This window comes from Rhinolophus ferrumequinum, chromosome 10 (genome assembly GCF_004115265.2).
Source record: "Rhinolophus ferrumequinum isolate MPI-CBG mRhiFer1 chromosome 10, mRhiFer1_v1.p, whole genome shotgun sequence".
Taxonomy (NCBI): Eukaryota; Metazoa; Chordata; class Mammalia; order Chiroptera; family Rhinolophidae; genus Rhinolophus; species Rhinolophus ferrumequinum.
The window spans coordinates 14,265,808-14,293,007 of NC_046293.1; the positions used below are offsets into that span (position 1 = coordinate 14,265,808).

Below are 27,200 nucleotides of genomic sequence, written 5' to 3' on the forward strand. Positions count from 1 at the left end.
TTCTCTGATTTAATCCCATTTGACAGATGAGGGAACTGAGGAACAGAGAGATTAAATAACTAGCCCAAGGTCACACAGTAAGTGGTAGAGCCAGGATTCCAACCCAAGTACTTGGACTTCAGAACCTAAGTCTCTCTGAAATCATAAACCCAGATTATCTCATTTCTTAATGCTTGTTGGGAACCCCAAAGATTTGCTATCTAGTACATCCCCTTTGTTTCAGAGCTGGCACATCTGAAATCCAGAGAGGAGGAGTCTCGAGGATTTGCTCAATGACGTACCTGTGCACAGAGAGAGAGCTGAGAAGGAACCCTGTTCCTGACTTCTACTTCAGTCCCATATTAAAGAAAAATCAGGATGCGACGATGTTAAAACAATCAGAATTCCACCTCCACTGAGACTTCCCATAAAGACCTTGATGAAGTTCCAGAAGCGCATGCACGAGATGCTCTGTGAAAGAAAGGTACAGAGGTAGGTGAAGTCTGGGCAGAGTCACAGTGTGCATTTGCTTACTAAAGGCAAACGCAGCTTGATCATAGAACTTCGAAAAAAAGTGTTGGATTCAGTGGAACTTAAAGAGAGGAAGACTAGCTGCAGATGAGGTTGGGATGAAGGAGATAGAAATTCGATAAAATTGGGAGTGTGTACGATGTTAGGGAAAGGCCATGGACTTGAGAGTTGGGCAGACTTGGGTAGAAATTCTGCCTGTACTGCCTCGTGAGGTCGGACAACTCCTCAGAGACTGTTTCCTCCTTGGGACAACAATGGCTCTCACGTATGTGTGAGCCTAGAAGAAATCGTAGAAACACCTAACCCATTGGGGTCAGCTTGACCAGTGATAGCTATTAATGCTCTGAAAACAATAACAAATAATTAACAAATAATTAACAGTTCCCAAAGTGTATTAAGAGAATTTAGGTTCGTTAGGAATTAATAGGTATTACTTGACAAAAGTTTCTGTGACCAAATAAGTTTAGAAAATGCTTAGTTAAACAAGGGACACAGATATTCTGCAGGACTTCTCAGTGCATTTAATTGATACTTTTATCCAACTCTATCTCCGGTCATGTTTCTTAGGATTACCAGTTCTGATTTTTGTTAAAGGGAAACATACTTTTACATTCCCCTTTGTATCCTCTAAGTTTTAAAGTAGCCGGAATCTTTTGTGGTACTTTGAATGTTTACTATTGAGGTATCCCAAGCCAAAGGGATGATTGTGTGTCACGCAAGGTGTCATGGGGAATAAAACCATCATTTATTGAGTGTTTACTATGTGCTGGTTATTCTAGACATTATCATCCCCATTTATTGACTGGGAAACCAAGGCTCAGAGAGCTCAAATATTCAAGGTTACCCAGGTAGTTGATGGTCCTGCAGGGCTTAAAACCCAACTTCAGGCTAACTCCAAAGTCTCAGAGTGGTGGAATGAACATGGACTTTAAGGATGTCAGAAAATGCAAAGTAACCAAATGGGGAAATGAGCGGCTCCTTGGGCAATGAAATGAAAGCTGAGGAACCCCGGGGGAAAAGTGAGTTAGCTGGGCCATATGCTGTCTCTCGGCTGGAGTGCTGGGGCTGGGGAGATAACTGAAAAATGAAGAACAGGGTTAAGTTTCCTAAAGATTGACAAGCCAATAAAATGTCAGTCTTTATCTAGATTAGAGGATGGAAAATGGGGGTAATTGGAAGAAATTGGCTATTTCTGCCTCCTCTGGCTGTGCCCTCGACCTTACACATGTTCTGTTTGGATCAACTGTGGTTTTCCTGCCCTGTTTCTAGTCTTTGTTTTAGTTCTTTCTAATTTCTCAAAAATGACTTTGAAGCCAATTTCTGAGAAATGACTTTTTCATTTTATATGAGGTTCCTTTAATAAGTTAATATTTCTTATTGTCATTTGCAATAATCCCTTGAATATTGGAAATACAATCTTTAGGGGACAAAAAAACTTGCCTCTCTCCCATTTGGGACTAATGATTCTTTTTCTTAGAAGAATGAAATGGAACCTTGGGAGAATTAAGAGTAGAGAGGGAAAAATGGAAAGTGGGCTTGAAGCCAAAGCATTCTGGTTTTAGTCTCAGCAAAGTTAAGAGCAGAGGCACCACTTAGCTGTGTGACCTTGGGCAAGTTTCTAAACTTCTCTGGGTGTCCATTTCCTCATTTGTCAAGTGAAGGGGTTGAACCAGTCATCCCTCAGATGTCTTCCAACTCTAATATCCCTAATTAGCTCTAATATGAGCTAATTTTGTGGACACGAGAGAAAGAAATATTCAATAAAAACTCAGGACTGCTGGTGAGATCAAATTTGGGGTGCTGGGTTTGGGGGTATTAGGGGTGGGGGTCTGTGGGCAGGTGAGATCTCCTCATGACGTTAACCTCATAGGGTAGAGGTGCTCCCCTAAACTCTGGGTCCTATGTCATAGCTTGCAAAGACCATGTGTCACAGTGGTTATAAAAAGGTTTGCGTCTCAGCCTGGCCACTTTGCTAGAAGAGGGACTTGGCCGAAGAAGTTATTATACTTTTAAAAAGTGTCCCAGAGTTTGTGGTACGCTGTGAGTTGCGGTGCCAATCAATCTACAGGTGCTTTCCACCTCTAAAATGGTTTCAAATCAGTGATTTTCTTAACCCGTAACACTGCAACGATAAAATGTACGGACTCATAATGAGGGTTAAGTGAGATGACATGCGAATCGTGCCCTGTACGTAGTAAATGCTCTATAAGAGCACAGTAGGTAGGTGCTCAATAAACTCCTGTCCACTGACTCCGTGTGCGTCACTGTGGCTCTTGTCTAACCCCCGGCCCTGTCCGGACCACTCATCTCTAAAATATGGGTTAGAAAGCCTCCCTCCCAGGACTATTGTAAGGACTCAGTGGTAAATGCTGGAATGAGGCCTGTACATAGCATTGAACAACAACCACCACAACAAAATGTGTGATCTTACTGAGTTCAAGTGTCTGAACGTTTCAGACATTCTAAAGGCTTTTTTTTTTTTTTATCAATCATAGCTGAGATTACCCTTCTCAGCTGGCATCTCGTTTTAGCTCCCTCTGGGTCTGGGAACATCTCCACTAGCCTCGTGTCTCTCTTCATTTACCGAGGAACACCTCTCTGTGAGGCCACAGGGAAGGAAGTGGGCTACGAGGTACAATCTAAAGAGAAGCAAATGATCTGCCCTCCTAACCGGTCTCCCGACGGGCCTGCCTTGCCCATTATCTTCACCATTAGGGGGATTTCTCCGACCTAGAGAGGAGATCTGGACTTGTTATTGGAGAGGACAGTTTGAAATCTGTCTCCATTCTGGAAGATCCTGGGATGGAACCTCTCTGAATCCAGGCTCCTCTGCCTGGAGGAGCCAGTGCACCCTTCCCCCCAAAGCTGAGAGCCACCATAGGGGCATGTGAAGGTCCGAGGCCATATGGTGTCAGTGGAATCCGAGGAAGTTTGGCTGCAGGACCCCTTCACCTCATGTTCTCCTCTGCTCAGGCACGCAGCCCTCCACTTAGGTCTAGCTGATTTTCACCCTGTGAGATTCTTCCCCAGTATTTTTGAAAGATAAGCCAAAATATCTGCATTTAAACACATAACATGATCTCCCAAGTTTTAAATATCAGCAGACTCTTACTTTTTCTTCAAGACTTTTTCCAGCTATCACCTCTTCTGGGGAGAGGTCCCTACACCCAAGTCTGCCTGGTGCCCGCCGCCCCCCACCCCCCTTCCCGCCCCACACACCCTCTGCCTCTCCGTGATCACACCTCATCACCTTGCATAGCCTCTCATGGCTGCTTACGTGTGCATGTCTCACCTTTGTCCCTGAGTTATTTGAGGGTGGCCACCTGGCTCGAGTCCTGTACGTACATGCTCAATAGACATCTGGAGTGAATGGATGAGTCAATGACTAATGACGATGTTATGTTATGGTGCAGAACTCACAAACTCAAGGACCAGGCTGTCTAAAAACAATTCCTGAAGCTGGCCACATTTGAGATAATAGGTGCCCTACTGCTTGTAATGTGAACAATCTATAATGTGAACAATAGCTTCTGCCCTATTATGTAGGTTAAACAAACTGCCCAACAAAACATACCCTGGGGCTGCCATGCTGCCGTCCTTGGATATCCCTAATTGGGAATGGATTACACATTATGCTCTGTAAAATTGCTATGCCCATGTGTCATGCCAGAAAAAGAAACAGGATGTAAATGACATCAATTGTTAGGGTAGCCAGGATATGGTGAAGTTCTTTCCATTAAAAATTTTATTATAGTGAATAATTTGTTCAGTTGGAAATAATTTTGATAGTGAAAAATGCAGAAAGGTACAAAGAATACCACAACAAACACCCCTGTACCCACCATTTTGAATTGCTGCTAACATTTTATCTTATTTCCATCAAATATTTCTATATGAATGATATTTTAAAATTACAGATAAAGTTGAAATGCTCTTTTCCCATTGTTCTCAGTCCACGTCCCCCGAGCTCCTTCTCTCCACTTCACCCACCTCGCATGCCACAGGCACTGGGGTCCTGCGTTTAGTGGGGTTCCTTCCCATCTTTCTTTTACATTTGGCAATGTTTTTGAACAACAAAGAAAAGAAAACAAAATTTTAGCTTTCTGTATCCAATCCCTGTTCTGTTAGATCCCAGAATGAGATGCGTAAAACCCCAATTTTAAGGACTAGAATATTCTAGTAGGCATCACTAGGAAGAGAGTGGTTCTTAGACCAAGACGATGCTTTACCAAGGACAGTGTTATATGTTCAGTGGGGGTTATACATGTCGGCACAACCAGAGAAATGACAATATATTCAAAGTTTACAACATGGTGGTTACTTTAAATACGTAACCTCATTTAAGCTTTCTAGAAGCCGGTGAGGAAAGTATTTCATCCTCCTTTTACAAGTGAGGAAACTGAGGCTTAGAAAGTTGATGGCGTATCCCAGGCTACTCATCTAACAATCACAGCTGGATATGAACCGAGGTCTGTCCGACTTCCATGCTATGCAGATGGGAGACAGCTGAGTGACACCAGGTGCAAACAGATTCAGGCCTGCAGGCCAAGGTTCTTGTTCTCATTAAATAGGGCTTCTATTTGGTGCTCTGTTTTTTTTTTTTCACTCACCATAATTTTTCTGAAAATTTCTCTCCTTAGGGCAACATTTTCCATCACCAAAGGTGATTTGTTTTGGAAAAGTTTGAGTAAAAACAGCTCTATATTTCTTGCTTTCCGAAAGAATGGAAAAACACATGCTATTTGGCGATGTTTTTAATAGCTCCTTTAAGAAGCAACACACAGACACTCACATAAATTATTTCTTATTTGTTAATCACCCCAAATACCATCCACAATGTTTCTGAAAAACAGTTGGGAACGTGAGTTCAGAAATTGAGTAATTTTTAAATATATTTATTTTCCTCATAAAATCTGTGTCCCCTGCTTTAGAGAAATAAATGTGTTTGTGCTCTTTCAACTTGGAGTTATTTAATATTTTCCAAGAACCAACAGACTTCCAGGTGCTTTTCGGGCATTCAAGTCAATATGGCCCCTATCTATGGGATTTTCACCTTAAAAATCTTATAAGATGAGCAAAGATATACCAAGATATATAAATGAATAATGGCTAGTAACTACACAGTGCTTTGCCGTTTAAAAAGTGGGTTCGCATATAGTATTTCATCAATAACATGAGAATAGTGGAGGAAACTATTAAAATAACAAGTTATTCCCATTTTACAGAATAGGCAAGTAGGGCACTCAAGTAATTGAGTGACTGGATTAGATCATATGGCTGGTGAATGGCAAAACTACCCGTCCAACTAAGGTTTTCTGAATTCTGGATCCATGCTCATTCCACAGGGAAACAGATGGACTGGGGTTTGAGTCCTGACTCTAAGGCTCACCAGATGTGTGCCCTTGACTAGACACTCACCCTCTCTAAATCTCACGTCTTCATCTGTCAAAGGAGGAACTACTAGGATGCATTTAACCTATGCATCCTAGGAATAGAAGAATCAGTGAGGTGAGGAGAGACCTAGAAGAATGGTATCTTAGATCAGGCTCGCCAAGCAGCCTCAGCAAACAGGGGCATTCAATGGGAGGATCCTGGGGGGGTCTTATAAAAACAAAGTGTGTGTGCGCTTTCTTTCCCTCTCTTTCTCTTTGTCCTCCTTTACTTTTCCTCATCCCGTCCGCCCCTCCCCCATCCCCACTCTAGTTGCTTCTCATCTCTGCTTCCCACTCTGCCCTCTGTTTTCTTCTTTCCCTCCTCCCAGAGCCTTTCTTTGCTTCTCTGGATGCAGAACATAAAACGGCGACCTCAGCTCTTATCATCTTAACTATCATCCTCACCTATCGTCCAAGCACGAACGGAGGAGAACCAGAATTTCTGAATACTAATTACAAATTTTAGAAAGACAAAATCCAGCTGGCCCAGCTTGAGTCGGGGTTCTTGGACCGGGGCCCTGGGGGCAGAAGTCAAGCAGTCAACAAGCATTAAAGACACCCTTCAGCAGCAGGCAGTGTGCTTACTGCCATGACCCAACCTGGTGTTTTACACCTTTAATCACCTTGATTTCTGTAAGTTAGGCACTGTGCCATGTACCCATGGATTCATTTCATCCTCACAGCAACTCTTTGAGGGAGACATTGTTACCCCCATGAGGAAAACTGAGGCTCAGAGAGATTGAATCATTTGCCCAAGACACATAAGTAATATGAGACAGAGCTAAGATTCGAACTCAGGTCTGTCTGACTCCAGAGTGGGCACAATGTAACCACCAGCTACTACTGCCCTAGAAAACATTTATTGCTTCTCTGAAGGTACAGGGTCAGTTTGCATGAGTATAAAGTCCCCATCTCCACTTGAACAACTCTGAAAGGTCATTGCAGCTTCAGGGCTCCCCAAGGGGTTGACGGAGGCCTTGTTTGTGACCATGTCAGAGCCCAGCGCCTCCCTCTGCTCAATCCAGCAGGTACCCTTTTCCACAGGTATGGACGCTGCATGCTAACCTCCATCTTGGAGTCTGCTTGGAGGGGCCGAAACTGCAACCTACTCTAAAGAACCCAAAGCAGAAAAGAATCCCATGTCCCTGACCCCGAGGAGCTGCCCTACCCTCCCTGTACTGTTTACACCTGGATTGTGATTTGAGGAAGACTAAACGCATTTAGTCAAGCTGTTACTATTTGTGGTCTCTGTCACTGCAGCTGAACCGACATGCTGAGCACGTGGGGAGGCTGCAGAGTGGTGATTTGTACTGAGCAGGTAGGTGATTACACTCAGTGAGCTCGGATGATCCTTCTGTGTGTCCCCGAAAATAAGACCTAACCGGAAAATAAGCCCTGGCATGATTTTTTCAGGATGACATCCCCTGAACATAAGCCCTAAAGCGTCTGTGGGGACAGAGCCAGGAGTGCAGTTTCCAGGCTCTCGGCCTCACGTGGAAAGGTGCTGGCTCAGGTAGTAAATGGCCATCAACTGTGATTGGATGGCCATCAGCTGTGGCTAGTTGGCCGTCAGCTGTAACCAGTGAGCCATTGACCACTAATATAACTGCTGTGGCTACGCTAGCAGAAAAATGGGGGCTACCAAGAAGATGGTGGCTGAGCGAGCACAGATTGCAGTTAGGATGGCGGGTTGTGGACAGTGTGGCTCCAGCCTTCATTGAGACTATAGTGCTGCCAGCGAGAATATAGTAGTTTGACTCCCCTACCTATGGCTCCGTGGGTGTTCCTTTTTGGCCTCACCATATTCTGTGTTTTTGTGTGGGGAGCGGGACCAGAGACCCCGCAGGCCGCCCCGCACGACACATGGTGCAGCGAGCAGGGTCTCCCACGTGACAGCGACTTTTGGGGCAAAAATTAATATAAGACCCGGTCTTATTTTTGGGGAAGGACGGTTCTAGGCTGGAGTTTCCAGGATTGCCCGATTCTGTGAATGCAGCCTAGTGGGCAGTGGTCCCAAACCTGTGCATCACTAGGGAAACTAACAAATACTTATTTGGGGTTACAGCCAAGATTTCTAACGTCATTGTGGTGGTTGTGATGGTTGTGAGGCAGCCAACTGGGCAGCCTCTGCAGATGGCAGCTGGGATGCACAGGTTTGGGGAAACTCAGTGAATTCTGCTTAGGGGACTTAGTTCCAGCTCCGAATGTCTCTCTTCTTACCTCTGTTATTTTTCGGGCTTCAATTTCCTCATCTCTAACACAGGACTAAGTTATTTAAAAAATCCCTTGCTCCGCCTACTTCAGAAAGTTGCACAAGGCCAAATTGAGCCCAGATGAAGGGCTTTGAAAGGTCAGCAGCGCTGTCTAAATACACGAGGTGCGATTATCATGATTGGTATTGACATTAAAAGGTTGTTTTGGTCACAGGTTGTGCGAAGCGATGCTTGACAGATGGTGTTCCATAATGCTCCCAGGGGCCTTGTTACTGGGGGATTTTCCACTGAATGCAGTTCTCTTTCAAAGTTTTGTTTTGAAACCAGAGAGCCAGTGAGGAGCCTTGGTTAATCCTGGATGCAGGCAGAGCAACTCAACTAGCTGAGCATGGGGCAGGCCTTTTATTTAGGCCGGGACCTTTTGTTGACCTGGGAAGAGAAGCTCTTTCAGTCCCTAAGACAGCTGGCCACGGTTGGCCAAATGTGAGCTGCAGACTTATTGCAGTTCCCAGGAGACTCTGGGCTGAGTTGAGCCAAACTCTCTGCCTTTGTCTTGATATGCATTCTTTGGGGCAGGGGAATGTGTGTATCTGTGAGGGAGTGGGAGAAGGGGAGAGGGAGGAAGAGGGAAGGGAGAGGCATCACAGCATACTTGAGCTGGAGGTGACCTTAGAGTCATCTAACCCAACCTCTTTTCAGTTTTTCCTTTTTTTTTTAAAGGCTTAAAACATATTTTAATAAGTTGATGCTGCATGACTGCTCCATTTCTCAGAAAAATTCCAAAGGTATCAGGGACATATCAAATATGGTACACCAATAAAAATGCATAGCATAACTACCCAAGATAGGCAAGGCTGAGAGCTATGGTCAGACCTTCAGCATACAGCACCCCTGTTCTCAAGATTGTACTGGGCCTATCGAGAAAAGCAGCATCAGACACTAAAGGACCATTCCTGGGTTGTCCTTACCCAAGAAAAAGAGGGAGGCAAGTTAATGCAAGATTTTTAAAAGATATACTAAAATGACAATCTCTAAGAGAAAATGGGCACGAAGGGGGTAATATGTGGGATCTAACAGAATGGTATGTGTGCCATCTGGGACCTCTTTGGACATTTGTCTGAATTCCCACCAGGGAGTGAATGGAGGATGAGGCTAAGGTCATAGGGGGAGGTTTGTTCTTTGTAGTATATATGGCAGTGTCTCTGGGTTGGGGGATTTAAGAATGAGGACTCATATAGGACAGGATGAACACAGAATGGAATGGTCAGGATTAATGGGGGCTCTAACTCGATCCATTTTGCCACAATACCCTCCACCCCTGGGCCCTCAATAATCATGAGACTTCAGGAATGCACCACACAGATTTGATTAGTTAATAGACATATCACACAGAATTGATTTGTTAAATATGGCCCCTCCCTTGCCTTCTGCCTCCAGCATACTCCTTAGAGTAGTACCAGCAGGGAAGACCTAACTATGGGAGGAATCCCTAACACTTCTCTATGGTAGAATTCTGCTAGTCCAGAAAGGGTCCTTCTTTTAAGGGTGTTGGGAAACTAGACATTGCAAATTTATTAGCATTGGCGACGTTTGCTTGGAGAGAATTCAGCTCCAGGAGCTGCATGGTTGAATGCAGGAGGGGTCCCGCCATTGCAGCAGCTTAGTCAAAGCGTTCAGTTGTCAGTGGGGTCAATCCCAAGGTTCCATCTGGCGTCACAGTGGCAGGTCCTGGAGGAGCTGGGGTACCAGTTGGCACAGGAGCAGGGGGCGTGGCGCCTCACTTGTTTATGTCCACAGCGCCTCCCACAGCCATCGGCCCATCCAAATCTCCTGCTGTCACCACATCATTTCTCCCTGTGCTCGCTGCATCTCTTCCTCACGGCATCTGAGCTCCTCCTCCTGCCTGAGCTCCAGCAGCTTTCATTCTTGCACTTCTTGGTTGTGCAGTTCTTCTATCCTCCGAAGTTCTTCTTGACGCCACATCACATCCTGCCTCATTACCATGACCTGGTGCTTATGGCAGGCGGCCTCCATCTCCATCTTCTCACCAGCTTCCTTGGCATTGCGGTCCACTTGGGCCTGCTGCTCTTTCTCCATCTCAGTGAATGCCTTCCAGCCCATGGCATACATTCTCGTACTCAAAGGAACCAAGCCATGCAAATCTAGGTGGCTGCCCTCGCGCCTTGTGAAATTGCTGGTTCTTTATAACCAGCTTCTCTGGAAGACCCTCCTCCTCATCTAACTGGTCCATGGGCTCTGCAGTCACAAGGCGGGGCAATGTGGTTAGCAGGCAGGAGCCTTCACTGCATCGGTGTGGGGACAGAGCCCCAAAAGCAGTTTCCAGGCTCTCGGCCTCACATAGAAAGGTGCTGGCTCAGGTAGTAAATGGCCATCGACTGTGATCAAGTGGCCAGCAGCTGTGGCTAGTTGGCCGTCAGCTGTAACCAGTGAGCCATTAGCCATGAATATAACTGCCGTGGCTAGGCTAGTAGCAAAAAGAGAAAAAGGGGGAGCTAGCAAGAAGATGGTGGCTGAGCCTGCAAGCGGCGCAGTGAGTGTTGAGAATTGTGTGGCTCCTGTTTCCTGTGACTCCGACCCAGATGCCAGCGAGAGTATAGTGGTGTGACTCCCCTACCTATGGCTCCGTGGGTGTTCCTTTTTGGCCTCACCATGTCCTGCGTTCTTGTGTGGGGGGCGGGACCGGAGACCCCGCCGGACGCCCCACACGACACTTGGCGTAGCCGGCAGGATCCCCTGCACTACAATCGGTTCAAAGCTTTCTTGTGTAGCGAGCTTCCCTGAGAATCCAACAACGCCTTTTCCTGAGGGTCTTCCTCGGTCATCCACAATGATCACAGCCCTCTCCACCTGGCCGAACACAGAAGAGGCTCCCTCCGGGAGCTCGTTGGACACTCACCGAGGAAGGCTTTGGACCATAAGGGATGTGCCAAGGCAGGCAAAGTGCCCACGCAGCTGCTTGCCACGGAGTGGCGTGTTGTCCAGCTCCACTTTGGCAACCTCTGCTAGGGATCGTGTTTCCAGTCGGATAAAGCCGAAGCCCTTGTCCTTATGGATGAAGACTTTGCCCGTCTTCCCATATTTCTCCTCAGTGATGTCAGGAGGAAGATTGCCCACAAAGAGCCGGCTACGTTGGGTGACGGTCTGCTCTCCTGGTTTCCTAAAATTCTTCAAGTCAATAGTCAAGCTTTAATTTTGGCTGCTGGCTTGTTGCCTGTTTGCAGGTATTGGTGGCGGGAATGGCTGCTGCTGGTGCTGCTGGTGGTGATGCAGATGACACTTCTTTGGGGCCTGGTTTGGCTTCAAGTTTAAGGCTGTATTGCTCTGCGCTTTTGTACCCTCAACCTGGATGGAAGATAGCCAAGTGCCTCCCGGTCTTCTCTATCCTTGACTTCTCCTCTACTGGCTAGTTTCTCTCCTCGGAGTAACGGTGACCTAATCCAACCTCTTCATATTGGCAATCGTGACACAAGGCTCAGAGAGGTTTAGTATGTTGCCTAACATCACACAGCAAATTAAGAGACTGCTAGGTGCAGAGCACAGGGATTGTTTACCCACCACCTCTCCCCTTTCTGCCTACAGAGGCTGTTGACTGCAGTTACTTCAGAGACTTAGCGGAGCTGGGGAGTGTGGTGGAAGGATTGCACTCATTTGCTTGGGCCTCTTTCACATTTCAATAACTGGTGCTGCTAGATCCTTGTTAGATTAGCTGCTGCTCAAAAGCAGCCAGGGGCAGTGACCCATCTAACCCTGCTTGACCTTCCTTTGAAATGCAGAAGAAAGTGGATTATGGTCTGGTGCGAGGACAGCATGACATCCTCTGCTCCTCCACAGACTGCGCCAACCAACCGCTGCCTGAATTCCTCCAGTAAAGGCCCTCTTTGCGGTTGTCTTTCTATGATTCCTCTATTTAAGATGTAAATACTCCTGGGAGCGGCAACACTTTTCCATCTGACCTGCTATTGTTGCCTGAGAATGTCTGGGATCTCAGAGCAGGTCCTGAGAGAGAACTGAGCTGAGCACATGTGGAATAGGGTGGGGTGACAGAGAGAGGATGGAAGGAGGATCTGGGACATGGGAAACATATTTTTCTCATGCACAAGTCCGGTAAGGGCTGGTGAGCTCTGGGGGCCCAGCCCCGGCCTGGGTGAGGGGCATTTGCCTTTCTTGCCTGATGATCTTGACTCTTAATTTCATCTAGGCTGCCTGGGAGATCCAAGGTCTTCTCAGATTTTACTCCTCCTACAGATGGGGAGCAGGGGGTTGGAGGGATTCTCCACACCTGAGAGCATGGGCTACCAGGGGACAAGGGCCCCGGCAGAGGGCCAGCTGACACCTCTAGTCACTCGGGGGCATGCGAGGGCTCTTGAGGGCCTGTGCTATGCTCAAGATCTCAGGGTGGCATTGGCGAGAGAGCAGAGCTTGGCTCAGTGCTCAGTGATGGCCAGGGGAGGGCTTGGGGAGAGGGGTTTGCAAAGGCAGGGGAGGCCCCCCATTGTCATACTGTGATTTCAGGGGAAACGAGAAGAACCTCCGGACCCCTAAACATATCCACCCCACACACTCTCAACGGATCAGCATTTTTTTGGAAATAAAAAAAAAGAACATTACAAAAATAAAGTCATAGAAAATATAGAAATGCTTAAAGAAAAAGCAGATACAATCACCTGTAATCCTGTTGCCCAGAGAAAAGCACTGAGCATTTTGGCTCATGTTCTCCCAGTATTTGGTGTATATGTGTGTGTGTGTGCACGTGTGTATATATGAATGTGTGTGTATGTGTGTTTATATGTGTGTATGCATGTGTGCATGTGTATGCATGGGGTATATGTATGTGCGTGTGTATATGTGAATATGTATGGGTGTGCATGTGTAAATATGTGTGTGTATGCATGTGTGTGTGTGTGTGTGTGTGTATGTGTAGGATCTAACAAAAGCAGCCCTGTTTGCTGTCTGATGTCTGAACCTCCAGAGACAGTGATGAGCTCTCAGGGAAGATGTAAATGAAGAGAAGGGAGCATTACAGAGGTGTGGGCAGCGTCCAAGGAGAAACACGCAGTGGTGTGGTACTCTAATGCTAGCAACAACTGGAAGGACTTACCTCCACTAAAGATTCCAGGAAAGCGGAAGTTTTTAATTTGGGAAAGCTGTCCCTGCAGAGGGGTCTCTAGGGCAAGATCCATGGCCATGGATGGATGCAGAAAGTGCCAGCTATAGGGCACTTCTCACGCTCTGACCCTTTCTGATGCCTCCCATTGCCTGTGCCCAACTGAAAGCCAGAGGGCAAGGGGTATAGCCCACAGGGATCAGTTTCTGTGGGCCAGAGAAAGAACAGAATGGATTTGTGTTGGGTGGGAGAGGCAAACATATAGACAACAGGAACTTCCTCCCCTGGGGAAGAGTGAATGAGGAGCCAGAGAGAGACTGATTTTGATGGTGGAGCTACTCCACAAGGAAGTAAAATCAAGCAGAAATGGAGAAAAAGCCCCTTCCCCTGTCTGTCTATTATCTATCTATCTATCTATCTATCTATCTATCTATCTATCTATCTATCTATCATCTATCTGTCGTATATCTACCATGTACCTCTGTCTCTAAATTCTTCTAGGAGAAAATTGGAGGCAGTATGAAATATTTGCTAAGTGCAGGCTTTGGAACAGACCACTTGAGTTGGAATACTGACTGGACCACTTAAAGCTGTGGGAGTTTGAGCCTATTACTTTACCTCTCTGAGGGTCAGTTTCCTCATCTCACAATAGGACCACTGGTGGTTGGGAAGATAGATGAGTGACTACATGTGTGTAAAGTGCCTGGCACATAGTAGGTACTCAGTTACTTCATAGCTATGCCAGCAATTCATTGTATTGAGAACTAGTGAATACTAGTTGGGTAACACTTCCTGGTCACCAGGTCATGGGGGTAGGGCTGGAGCTGGCTGGCCCCCCTCTTCTTTGGTCTGCTCAACCCATGTTAGATTTAGCTTTCCCAGTCAGAGTCCTAAGGGTGACCCTCCAGAGGGTCTTTCTGGGCCATTCTCTTCCAGTTCATGCCTTTGAAAATGAAAATCCTCCTGGGGAGGGAGCCATTCTCACTGAGGTGCTAAGAATTTATCAGATTTTGACAGGAAGGGAGGAGACATTTAGTAGCTTAGACCTGAAAGGAGAGAAGAGAGAAGGGAAGGAAGAAAGAGGAGAGGGAAAGTGCTGCAAAAGGCACAAAGGGGATGCATAAGACACAAAGACCATCTCTCCCGGGCCAGGTATGCACTTGGTTTCCCCTCCTGGATGCCTTTCCTCAGGTCTCCACTCTGTGAAATGCAGCCAGGTCTGCCGCAGATCTCTCCGTCCCTTCCTAGGTTGCAAGGCATGAGAAGAGCCTCAGTTTCCTCACCTGTAAAATAGGAATAATAATCCCTCCTTCCATTGTAGTGAGGTTAAATGCTGTAATGTGTCTGTGGAGCTTGCTAGAATGCCTGGAACAAAACATGAAAGCAGCATATGGTCATGAAAAATAAAACCAAAAGATTTAAATAGATGTTGGTCCAAAGAAGATATATAAATGGCCAATAAGCAGAGGAGAAGATGCTCAACAGCCCTAATCATTAAGAAAATACAAATTAAAACCACAATGAGATATTACCTCACACCCATTAGGACAGATATTATTAAAGAAACCAGAAAATAATCTGTTGAAGAGGATGTGGAGAAAATGGATCCCTTGTGCACTGCTAGTGGGAATATAAAATGGGGCAGCCACTGTGGGAAACAGTACGGTGGTTCCTCAAACAATTAAACAGAATCACCATCGGATCCAGCAATTCCATTTCTGGGTACATACCCAAAAGAAACGAAAGGAGGAACGTGACGAGATATTTTCATATTCATGGTCGTAGCAGCATTAATTACCGTAGCCAAAAGGTGGAAGCAACCATTGATAGACGAATGGCTAAACACAATGTGGCCTGAATACGCACATACCATGGTGCGTTATTCAGCTTTACAAAAGATTGATATTCTGTCAAAAGCTATAACATGGATGAACCTTGAAGACATAATGCTCAGTGAGATCAGCCAGTCAATGTCATAGAGACAAAAAGTAGAACGGAGTTGGCCAGGGGTTTTGGGGAGAGCAGAGCGGGGAGCAGGTTTTTAATGGGTACAGAGATTCAGTTGGGGAAGATGAAAAAATTCTGGAGATTGGTTGCAGGACAATGTGACTTTACTTAATACACCTGAACCCAACACTTAAAAATGATTAAAATAATAAATTTTATATTATGTATATTTTGCCACAAAAAGTAGCAAAAGCAAACCAAACCAAGGAAGTTCTATTGACACTATTATTATTAACAACAATTACTATTATCTTTCTGAAAGTGCATCCGGTTTATTTTCTTAACACTCTTTTCTTCTCAAGCCCAGCACAGTGCCAGATTCTCAGTACATGAAAGCGTCAAACAAAACAAACCAAAAAACACTCACTGAAGAAACAAAACCCATGTTAGTTCTAAAATCCCTCCTCTTTGTCTTCCTTTCCTGCTTCCTTTTTCTTCTGGAAGGCAGGTCCTGTGTCTTTTCACCATTTTATTTCCAGGGCCTAACATGGTGCCAGCTTACTAGGCTAGTCCTAAAAAAGGGCTTCTTGTCTCTGTCCTGCTACTTGCACACCTAGAAATGCATCTTGAGGCTCTTGGCTTGGGTTATATAAATGCTATAGGGCAATTAAGAAGCTGATAAAAAAGACAGCCCCTCTCTCCTAAGGGGATCAGAACCATCTTAGTTTATTGAGATAGAGCCCATTAGCTGAAAATCGACAGCTTGGGGACACAGGGGCCAAGAACTGGTGAGAGAACAGCAAGGTTCTTCTCATCCCTTTCTAGAAATGCTGAGTCCTCAATCACCAGCCAGAAAAACAGACAAGTGTCCTCTCCAAGGTCCAAGTCACTTCCAAAGGGATTGATTTCAGTTCCTTTGAGTTACGTAAGAGGCTTTCCTGGCACTTTGTTTTATTCACTGAACATTCCTTTGAAATGTTCTGATTCTGGGATACACAATAGTCACTTCTTGGTAGAGCAAGATTTATGTCAGGGGTTGAGAGCTGGTGTATTAAAACCCTTGGAGACTGGAATGAAAGACCTGTTTGCCTGCTTGGCTTATTTCCACAGAGTATTGGGAACCACTGTGGTCCTTTCTCATCTTGCAGACCATGTGACTAGTCTTTGGAGAGAGGGCAAAAGGGAAGAGAACGGGGGTCTTGGACCTAACGGACCAGGGCAGCAGGTGAGCTGGTTGTTGCCTCATTTCATCCTTAAGAGGGTCTGAACATGGTCACGGCAACTCTCACTATCCAGGATTGCCAATTATATTAGTTAGCTTTTGCTGTGTAACAAATGACTACAAAAAATTGGTGGCTTACAACAAGAGCCATTTATTTTTCTCTTGAGAGTCTGTGTGACTCGTTATTTGTCTTATTTGTGCCAGGTAGGACTTATGGCTGCTGGGTTCATGCATCTGTGGTCAGCTGCTACATGGCCTGGCTGGTCTAGGATGGCCTCAGCTGGGTTGGCTCATCTGTGCTGCATGTGGCCTCCCATTCTCCAACAGGCTGGACCAGCCCAGCTTTTTCCTGTGGCAGAGGCCCAAGTCCAAGAGAGAGAGAGGGAGAGAGACGGAGAGAGAGAGAGAGAGAGAGAGAGAGAGAGAGAGAGAGAGAGAGAGAGAACAAGGCCCCTTGAGGTCCAGGCTTGGAACTGCCTGAACATCACTTCCACTGCATTTTATTGGCCAAGCAAATAAGTCACAAAGCTAGCCTAGATTCAAGAAGTGGGGAAGTTGATTCAAGAAGAGGAATAGCTGTGGGACTCATACTACTCAACTGTAAATTGGACAAAATAACTCAATAGCATCTCTTCTGGACGTTATCAGACAGAATGAAGCAGCCTGCTCTTGTGCTCGTCAGTTCATCCATTTACCCATTCGTTCACATTTAGCAAGTAATTCTTTGCAGTCCTGATCTGAGAGGCAAAGGGCTACCAAAATGCCTAAGTTGAAAATGCTGCCCCAATAGTAAAAAAACAACAATGCCCCTTTTAAATTGAGCCCTTATAGATGTGCCAGACAAGGCTACTTTTTTTTTAATTAAAGTTTATTGGGGTGACAATTGTTAGTAAAGTTACCTAGATTTCAGGTGTACAATTCTGTAATACATCATCTGTATATCACATTGTGTGTTTACCACCCAGTCAGTTCTCCTTCCATCACCATATATTTGAAGGCTACTTTAATATAATCCTCCCCAAATTAAATTGTTAGGTATTGTTCCCATTTTGTACATGCACAAACAGAGGACTGGAGAACTTAAGCAATTTGCCCAATGTCACACAGCCAGCAATGGAAAGAGTGAAATTTGACCCAGATCTAACTTCAGAGCTTCCATTCTCAATATCCATGGCCTCTCCTTCATTGGACTTCCTCTGTGCTTTATTCCTTTCAACTTTGGCCAGGTTCATTCTAGATAGATGCAGCTGGATGCTAAGGAGCCCACAATCAAATAGAGATCTGAGCCAGCAGGTAGGCCCATGACCCAAGCAATTTGGTAAGAGCTGCTGGGACATTTTAGGTAAAGGTATTAGGGCCCAGATTCACTGGATAAGTGCTGTGTCTTGCTGTGGACAGTGGGCTGCTCACTGTCTCCTGCCTCAGCAGCTGATCCTTGCCTCTCTTTACAAATTGCCTGGGTGACTGTCCACTGTCCATGGCTCATTCTTTGTCAGTGTAGGGATCTAGTCCCTCGGGCCAGTGTCCACTCATCACCTGCCATCTGCCTGATACAGAGAAAGCCCGATGGTAACCGGAGAAGGCCAGAGGTGAGAAGCAGAGTGCAAGGCTGGAAAGGGACTGCTGGGTGGAAATACCCCAAGGACACATTAATTTCCCTAAATGCCCATCTGGCATAATGAAGGCACCCAGAATACAATCAGCTGCCCTTTTGAAAGAACATTGAGGCGGCTGCCCTTTTTGAAAGAGCAGAAGGCCTAGCCGAAGCCAGGCTGGGGTCCTTTGTCCTATCCTTTCTCTGACTCTTCCTTTTGGTTCACAGGACTCTAATCTGGAGGCTGAAAACTCTGTGCATTCCATGTCATTATAGAAAGGAGATGGAGACCTCACAAGTAACCACGAACAAAGTATTTTACAAACGCCTTTCACAAACCTGCTTTTGGAAATTTTGACACTGCCCCGATGATGAAGAGTGTCATTATCCTCATCTTATATATGGGGAGACCGAGCCCCAGAGAGACTGCACAATGGGAGGGAAAGTGTGCAGGATGAGGAGTTGGAGTTGGGAGATCAGGACTCTAACCTCAATTTTCCCATCTATAAAAAGGCAAGGGGTTGGCCAGGTGCAGCCCTCATCATTTCTGCCAAATTGCTTTCTGATAAACAGCTATGACTGCTTGCCTTCTGCCTGTCCTGAGGACATCCACACCTCCTAAATCTACTCTGAATTTCTCCAACCCACCTCCTTTGTGCCAAGTTCTATTTCTCAGTATCTCGTGCCTTGCCTTGTCTTGAAGCATTTCTTCTGCCTGTTTCGTGGAGCTTTGAATCGGCAAAGAATGACTCAGCCACTTGGTGGCGCTGTGGGAAGACGTTTGTTCTAATAAAGCCACCTGGATGTTTCTCCCAGAGAACTTCAGGTTTAAAGGTAGGAACCCTAGAAATGGGGGAAGGCGGTGTGGTTCATACCTGTGTGTGCGTTTCCAGCATTTGTCCACATGCTGTTAATTTGGACAGTTGGGGCTCTGTGTTCTAAGGTTTCAGGAAGCCCGAGTGAGGTGCTTGTATGTACTGGAAGGGCCACGGAAAGACGGATCTGGAGAGGCTTCTCATTCGTCCAAACGTCTGGGACTTTCTGTTGTGCTGGGGAAGGGGGTCCGCTTCTCTCCACGTATAACGTGCAATTTCTTTTTAGAGCTGTTAGATATACAGTCAAACGGCCTTTATCTTTCAGGGAGCTGACTTTTTGTGACTTTTATAGAACTGCTGTTTGTGAGATGTGGTGTTGCTTGGATACGAGCTGCAGTGTAGCCCAAATACCTGAGTTTTGAGTCCTGGCTCTCCATTTGTGAGCCGCGAGACCGCAGATAAGGCACTCCGTCTCTTAGCACATCAAGTGAAATGTGGGCAACGTGAAAATACCGAATCCCAAGTAAGATATGATGAGATGAGAATTAAGAGAGACCACTTGTGTGAAAACGTTTTGTAAACTATAAAGCATGATACCAATGGAAGGTGTTAGAAAGTTCCCGAGGGCAGAGATTGTCCTATATGACTCCTTTTAAAAAATGTTTTAATAAACTTATTGGGGTAAAGCAGGGGTCATGAGTTGGCGTATATTACTCTTCATCTATCCCCATTCCTGGCACAAGGACTGCATCTCATAGATACTCAAGTAACATTTGTTGGGTGAATGAATGAGTGAACAGGTGGATGCAGAGATCATGAAGGGAAGGGCAGATTGAAAATGTGGCTGTTAAACCAAGGGTTTCAAAGGATGAGGCTGGAGAGGGAGCAGGAGAAGCAGGCCCTTGAGAGGAATTTGGGGCACGTGCCTCCTCTGCGGGGAAGGCAGATCACTCTCCCTCACGCGCTGGCTGCCTGGGCAGCCTGGCTCCACTTGGGCCCAGCTGCCAGGAACTGGGCTATCTAAGGACCATGTGACTGCTCCATAGCAGGTGAGCCAAGAGCTTCTGCTGTCAATGACAGGCTGCTGACATCCTGGAATGCTCTCCCTCTTGTGCCTGCTTTTAGAGCCGAAGTCCCTGGTGACAATAAACGTAACGGATGCATGACCTGACACTGAGCTGCCCTGCATCTTGGCAGGGCAGGGCTGAGTGACCTGTATCCCATGGTTAGAAACACAAATCAAAACAGCACAGGTAAATATAGGCAATTATGTAGGAACTTTAGATCTCAGGACTTTTTTCCCCTGACCTGGTTTTTTTTGTTTGTTTGTTTGGGACTGAGTTACTTGGGAAATTCAAATTGCTTTACAGGGCTATAGACCTGATATTGTTTATGTGTTATAGACCTGATAGATTAAATCTACTAATATTATTTAAATAGTAATAATAGCAGCTACCATTTTATCAGTGCATACCACATGGCTATGTAGGTACTATGCTAAACACATCATAGACTTTATCTTATTTAGTTCTATAAGGTAAGCATTAACCCTGTAGGGTCATGTCGCTCAACTCTGTAAGATAATTATTACGAGGATACCCATTTTACAGATGAGGGAACTGAGGTTTAATCTTTAATTACTTACTAGGATTTTTAGAGCTAGCAGATGAAAGAGCTGGGATTCAAACTATTCATTTACCCATTTATTCTTTCCACAAATAGTTATTGAGCACTTATTATAGACCAGGTACTGAGGATTCATGAGTGAATGATATAGAGAAAAGTCCCTGCTTTGTCTAGACAAACACAACAAATGAGTAGATTATATTATGCATTACAGGCTGATAAATACAATGGTGAATAAAGCAAGGAAAGCGGGTCAGGAGAACCAGTGGTAGGGGGAGGGAGGAGGTGAGCTGCAGTTTTAAATGGGATGGTCAGGAAAGACCACACTGACAAGGTGGCATCTGAGCAAAGAGTTGAAGGTGCTGCATGGATCAGGGAGTAAAACTTTGGTACATTTGACCATTGCCCAGTGGGACAAATTGAAAAATTGGGAGGACAAGGAAGATTTCTATGGATTCACCTTTCCCTTAAGTTTATTTTCTCTTTCCTGGACTATTCATTTCCAGAGTCATAAATAGGACAGTAAAATAGGGAGGAAGTAAAAGTAGTAAAATTCATCCATCCATCCATACTCCATCCATCCATCTAGCCATACATCCATCCAATGTTTATATGGCACCCATTACAAACCAGATCTATACTTTCATTAGAAACAAGAATAAGCTCTAAGTATGTACTGTTGGATACAATAGCCATTAGCCACATGTGACTATTGAGCATTTGGAGTGTGGCTCTGTGGCTGGGGAACTAAAATTTTAATTTTGTGCAATTAACTAACTTTTAAATTAAGAAACCCTGGAGCAGTGTGAAATATTTTTCTGTTAAGTACAACTTTATTGTTTCACTAGGATTACATTTCAGTTCAACCATTAAAAACTTAGCTGAGTTGAGATTTAAGGGTACAATGAACAACGAATTTCGAAGGCAGTACCAAAAGAATGTAAAATACGTCATCAATGAATTTTTATATTGATTACATATGATTGCATATTGAAATGATAATAATCGGGACATACTAGGTTAAATAAAATACATTATTAAAATTAATTCCTTTTTTAAACCTGTTTTAATGCGGCTGCTAGAAAAGTTAAAGTGGTATCTGTAGTTCATATCATATTTTTATTGGACAGCAATGTTTTAGACCTGACCATCCTGGGCTCTCAGGCAACTGGGCGGAGCTGGGCACATAGTCACATAATTGTAATACTATGAAGTAAATGCTATAATAGACCCAGGAACAGAGCGCTCTGGGGACAGAGAACTGAGCATTCAGTTCTAATGCAGGATCAAAGGAGAGGTGACGTCTTAAGCTAGGTCTCCACAATGAGTAGGAGTTTGTCATCTGGAGGATAAGTGAGGGCGTGTCCCAGGCATTGGGCACAGTGTATGCAAAGGCAGAGAGGCATGAAACCATGAGAAGTGCCCCTGATGTAGGATGCTTGGTGGGAGAAGGTGGTGTGGCTACAAATCAGTACAGTTAGGGTCAGACCATTCCAGCAAAGGGAAGTGAGCAAAAATTGAAAATGGAACTACCTTATGACCCAGCAATCCCACACTCTTGGGTATTTATCCAAAGAATTCCAAAACGCTAATTTGAAAAAAATCTATGCACCCCTATGTTTATTGCAGCGCTATTCACAATAGCCAAGACATGGAAACAACCCAAATACCCATCGGTAGACGACTGGATTAGGAAACTGTGGTACATTTATACAATGGAGTATTATGCAGCCATAAAGAAAAACAAAATCTTACCATTTGCAACAACATGGATGGACCCAGAGAGCATTATGCTAAGTGAGGTAAGTCAGACAGAGAAAGACAAATACCGTACGATCTCACTTATATGTGGAATCTAAAGAAAAGAATAAATGAATGAACTAATCAGAAACAGTCTCAGAGACATAGAGGAAAAACTGAGGGTTGCTAGATGGGAGGGGGGGTGGGGATAAGGGGGAAGGTGAGGGGATTAGAAAGCACAGTCGGTAACCACAGGATTGCTACGGGGATACGAAAATCAATTTGGGGAATGTAATCAATAATGTCGTAAAGATTTTGTAGGGTATCCAGTGGACACTTGTCTTATTAGGGAGACCACCTCAGGGAAGATGTAGATGCCTGATCACTGCACTGTACACCTGAAGCTGAAGCTGAACAATAATGAATGTCAACTACAAGTTTATGTGTATATATATATATTTTTGTACAAGAAGCGGAGTACAGCATTAGGAATAGAGACAGTGGAAATGTAATGGCTGTATGCGATAACAGAGGGGTAGTAGATTAGGGGAGGGGGGTTATCACTTTGTGAGGGGTATAAAAGATAAATGTCTATTACAGTGTTTTGTACAATGAAACTAATAAAAAAATTTTTTTAAAAAAGGGAAGTGAGCATTACTCAGCAAGAGAAAGGCGCATTTGCAGGGCACCTGTGTGCTAGCCACTATGCCTAATGCTTTCTCCTACATTAGCTCATTCATCAGTTTCACACATATTTGTTGAGTGCCTACTATGTGCTAGGCAGTGTTCCGGGTGCTGACTATATAGCAGGGAACGAGACATGCTGAATATATAGCAGGGAGCTCACATGCAGGTCAGCACGAGAGGAAAATCCAGGTCAGAGAGGTCCAGTGACTTGGGGAAAGTCACACAGCTGGTGAACAGTAAGGGCAGGATTCTAATCTGGGTCTTTCTGATGCTAATGTCATGCTCTCCTTATCTTATCATGCTTCCCTGGGTGTCAGGCTAAGGGGTCTGGACTTTGTTCTGGAGATCAGCAGAGTCTTGGGAGAGGGAGACACAGGGTCAGATGTGTTTTAGGATCAAACTATTGTGACTAGATTGAGGAAGGATGGCACTCAGGAGACTGACCAAAGTGCTGTAGTTCTTGCTTTATGTAGTCACCACTCCTTAGCATTTGTCATAGTATCCCCTATCCCCAAATCCCATCGTTCTCTCCAAGTCTATTTTCAATAAAGTGGCTAGGAGGAGCCTTTTCAAACTCAAGTCTGATTATGTCACTGCTCTAATCAGAATTGGCCAGTGGCTTCCTGCCTGACTCAGAATAAAACCCTGCCTGACTCAAAGGTTCTTACATCATTTCACAAAGCCCTACATGATTTGGTCCTCTGTTAACTCTCTGGCCTGAACTCCTACTGTTCTCCTAGTTCACTCCACTCACAATGACCTCCTCACTATTTCAGAAACACGTCATGGATATTACTGCCTCAGGGCCTTTGCACTTACTATGCCCTAGGGCTGGGAGGGTCTTCCCCCAGCTAACCTACTGTCCCCCGGATATCCAGGTTGTACACTCCCTTCCTTCCTTGGGGCCTTTGCTCAAATGTCACCTTATCAGAAAGTCTTCTCCTTACCACCCTCATGGTTCTGTACCTCCTGAATTTGCTTTGTTCTTCCTGCTAATCCGTACCAGTACCTGGCATGTAACACGTTTCTTTGTCCATGGCTCATTGTCTATCTGTAAACCTAATGAAGACAGGGACTTTGTTTTTGTTCCCTTTTGGATCCCTAGTACCTAGACTCGTGATGGAACCATGGTAAGCACTTAGCTAACACGGTTGAAAGCACCCGCCCATTCAGGGAGCAAAATGTAGAGGAGAGCTCTTTATATCGCTCTCCACCCTGCCCAGAACCCCCCGTTTAACCTTTGTCAAACCCAAAGTCTCTTCTGTTGTAGTCAATCAGAGGTTTTCTCCCACATGACTCCAGCATGGTCCTGAACGCAACATATTTACATTCTGGACTTTCTGGTGGCCACTCTTTCCAGGGTGGCACAGTGCTGTTTTCTGTTTCTGGAGGCCTGCCAGTGCTTTCCCTGTTGATGGGGAATTTATCACATTTCAGTTTCTCTTCTCAAGAATAGAACCTTCCAATGAATCCCCGCTGTTTTGTTTCCCTCAGGAAGAAGCTATCTTATTTTTCAGTAGAAAGTTTAGGACAGAGAAAACAAAGCAAATGGGACTGTTGCCAAATGTCATCTTACTCCATCCTCTTCACATGCACGCAAAGAAGGGAGAAAAAGAAGGAATGCAAAACTGAAATCTAAAAATGAGTCAAGAATTGTCAGCACTGGAGGGGTCATCATAGATCACCTCCCCTGATGATTTATTGAGTGTAGATAGTATATCCCTTAATCCTCACACCAACCCCATGGGACATACTATTACCATCGCCGATACCACCTATGTGATTACCATTGCCATTTTGCAGTTGAGAGAGCTGGAGGCATAGTCGGGGAGAGGAATTGTCCAAGATGGTCCATTAGTAGTGATGGGACAGGGACTTGAACTCAGGCAGTCTGACTCCAGAATGCAAGCTCTAAATCAAGGAGTCTGGGATCTTGTTGGAGGAAATGCTTTATCTATGGAAAACACTTGAATGCAATGCATGATAACATTGTGCTGAAGTGTGGTCCAAATTATAAATGCTATAGGAATTCAGTCTGGAGAGGAACTCCCAGTGCTTGGGCATGATTGTGTGCCAGGCATTGTATGGGGTGTTTCCATCCTTCCCATTTAAGGAGAGGCAGCACAGTGTATTTGGAAGAGGAAGAACACAAGCTCTGGAACTGGATAGGTCGGGTTTAAATCCAGGCGCTGCTTTTACAACCTGTGTAATCCCAGGCAAATTACTTAATCTTTATGATATGATCTCCTCAGGTGAAAATAGGGATTATTACAACCACTTTACAGAAGATGGTTTATTGTCATAAAATGGTACCAGCCGATGGTAGGTGCTCTTCATTCTATGAATACTGATTATGCCCCATGCACTCAGGAGCAGCACTATTAGCTAGGATAAGCTAGGTCTTGCTGCTGTGACAAACAACCCCCTAAATCTCCCTGGCTTAACGCTATCCAAGTTTGATGTTTGCTCACGCTACTTTTCCAATGCAGGGTAGTGGGACTGCTCTGCCATCTTTACAGAGACCCAGGCTGGCTGGGGGAGGCTCTGTACTTCCATGGTTGTCAAGATAGGATTGCCAAGACGGTACTTTCACAATTGTCACGATATGGGGATTTGCCCATTGGCTCTTAAAAATTTCTGAAAAGCAATGCGTATCACTTTTGCTTTCATTCCATTAGCCTCAGCAAGTCACATGGCCACATCTAATTTCAGGAGGATAAGGTAGTGGATTCCTACCACCTCCCCAGGGTGGGAAAGAACCAGAAAATATCTGGTGAACAATTTTAATTACCACCATAGACACAATTTGTTCACCTCTAAAACAGACCTGCTAATCCATATTTGAAGAAGAGGAAACCGAAGCTCTGAGAGGTTAAGACATTTGACCAAGGTCACATAGCCTATCCACTGGGAAGCCAGGCTCAACCTGCATGCTACCTCACTCAGACTCTATTCTGCACACACAATGTCTACAGACTTTGTATAAAAGCAGACTACGGTTTCAGGAGTGGGGCAGGGAGGCACTGCAAGTGTGGAGGACAGAATAGGAATTGAATCAACATGGCCTGTGTTTGTGTTGTGCAATAGCCAGTTGTGTGCTCCTGGGGAAGGCAGGAAGTGGCAGAAGGGTATATGTCAAGCTGCAGTATAAGAGAAGTTTGGATAGATAAGCAAACCAAGCACTGGCGTGTGGCAGAGGAACAGGGATGGAGGAGGTGATGACTGCAGTGTTTTAGGCCATTACTCTGGCAGCAGGGAGGGGGCTTTCTGGGAGGACATGCCCTTGTAGGAGTCCAGGGTAAGGTGATAGGGGTAGAAAAGAGTGAAGACAGTAGGAATGCAGAAGTGGTGAACCTGAGAGCTGCAGAGGAAGGAGCCCGGCTCACTAGTGAAAAAGTAAAGAACCACCAGGGAATCTACAGAATGCACCAGACATTCTTCATACCTCATTCTTCCTATCCCCGTTTGGTATACTGCACCATTTATGAAAAAAAAAAATTTCCCTAAGGCCTCTTTTTCTCTTGCCTTCTTTATTTTTCCTTGCCGATTCTTAGGAAATGGGGGTGGGGAGCTGCCTCGCTGCGGTGGGATGCAGTCGCTGTTACCATCTCCAGGATCTAGCCTCTTTAGTTAAAGGAAAACTCCCAAGGCCCAAAGGGCCAGTAGGCCTGCAAGTTGCTTCCTGCCCAGCAGGCCCCGGGCCCTGCTCCATCTGGGGTCCCTGACTTGCCCACCTCCAAAGGCAGCCTTGGCGGGCAGGGTGGGCGCCCAGCTCCGTCCTGGCGCCTCTAGCGCCCCATCTCTTCCATGCCATCTTTCTCTCTCTCCCAGGCGGCTACCCGGGCCGGAATCCTGGATGGTGATGGAGGGCCGGTAGTCCGGCGGCAGGCCCCAGGTTCAGCCTCCGAGCCTCCCTTTCTCCTTTCTTCAGGGAGGGCGCGGAGCCCGGGTCAAAGCGCGCCTCTTGGGGTTCTCTGGGGCGCACAGCTGCCCCAGGCTGGCAGTCCTCCCCCAGCTGGAGGTAGAGGCCTGCGAGGCGAGGGTGCGCGCCCTGGCGGGGCGGGAGGGGTGCGCATGCGGCGGGAGGGGGCCCGTGACTCATCGCCTGTAACCCAACACCCGCCCTGCCTCCCCTCCCCCAGCGTCTCCCCCAGCTCCGGACTGGCGGCCGCGGCGACACCTAAAAGAATGAAGGGGCGCCCGGGCTCGGGGCGCCCCCGGCTGGATCGCGAGCGGGCCCCAGCGGCCCTCAGCTCGGAGCGCTCTCGTTTGCCGGGCCCCAGGGCTCC

General features: G+C 45.8%; 1 pseudogene; it reads right to left on the minus strand.

The window, feature by feature from the left end:
- Positions 1-9,991: 9,991 nt before the first annotated feature.
- On the minus strand, positions 9,992-27,013 carry LOC117028339 (non-POU domain-containing octamer-binding protein-like; annotated as a pseudogene).
- Positions 27,014-27,200: the final 187 nt, after the last annotated feature.